Source organism: Buceros rhinoceros, unplaced genomic scaffold (assembly GCF_000710305.1).
Source record: "Buceros rhinoceros silvestris isolate BGI_N320 unplaced genomic scaffold, ASM71030v1 scaffold37417, whole genome shotgun sequence".
NCBI classification, from domain to species: domain Eukaryota; kingdom Metazoa; phylum Chordata; class Aves; order Bucerotiformes; family Bucerotidae; genus Buceros; species Buceros rhinoceros.
This window is the reverse complement of record NW_010421021.1, coordinates 26,351-27,549: the sequence shown is the minus strand read 5'-3', so window position 1 is coordinate 27,549 and position 1,199 is coordinate 26,351.

The following is a 1,199-nucleotide window of genomic DNA, read 5'->3' as shown; positions in this document are numbered from 1 at the left end:
CGGGCCCTGGCCGAACCCCGGCACATCACCCGCCGCTGGCGCCGCCCTGCCTCGGGAACGGTGAGAAGGGCCTTAAAAATCTCCAGAGGGGCCTGAGCTCTCCTTTAGCCTCTGCTTTCTTTTTTCCCCGAGTGACGCTGCGGCTGAATCATCGTTTCAGCCATTGTAAACCTGAAATTGGTGATGCAGGAAAATAAAATAGATCTGAAGTGCAATTCAATTTCAGCTGTTGAGAGAATGTATAATTACATTTTGTGCTCAGCCTATTTCAGTCATAAAGATTTTAATAAATTTTAAAACATTCAGAACATGTTGATTAATTTTAATGAGCTGAAGATCATGTTTGTAGTAAGTGAGGGAAAGCATCTTTAATTTTCTGGCTTAGTTCAGCTTTCAAAGATACCACTGCAGTGTGCTCTGCCAGCTGTCTCTACAGGGGAACAATCTCTGCTATTTGTGTGTTCTAGGCATCAGCTATTTTTTCTTCCTTAACTGAAAGTCTGATTGTTTTGGCTTCAATATCATCTAGCTGGTCGAAGCAACCTGTAACAACTTCTAATACTTCGAATACCCAGCTTCAAAATTAGAAAGACTTTGAGTAAGTAAAAAAAAATTGAAGGCCTGAAGGAGTTATGGCCAGTCTTTCACAAATACTTTGTGATTTAGCGGTCCAGGTAAGTGACATGTCCCAAGTGCCTACACGCATTGGGTGCCCAACTTCCTTTAACCTTAGTGGAAGGAAATAATTCCCACTTTTACCTGCATTTGTAGGCATCCAAGATTCTTGTAAAATTATCTCTTGGGCTCATAGAAGTAGTTTGTTTGTATAATTAGTAAATTTGTTGCATCTTTGGTTAAATCAACCAATTAAATGCTTTGATAAATCTATATGCTTTGGTAAAGAAAAAGAAAGTGAGCAATGTTCTTAAGGTTGCAGTTCCTAGAAACAATATTAAAATGCTCTTTTACGCATGTCATTTGAATTCAGATTGTCTAGCAAACCCGTGAGTTTCTTACCCTCTCCTGATAGAATTTAAACTCACAAAACAGAACATCTGAATAAATGTATAGTCAGCAACATAATTATGTTATTACAGTAGATATTTGTAGATGTAGTGAGTCCTCGTGGTTGGGAAGGAAGATGCTGAGACAGGAATAGGAATCAGCGTGTTTTCGTTTTTACACCAGTAGGTAAGAAG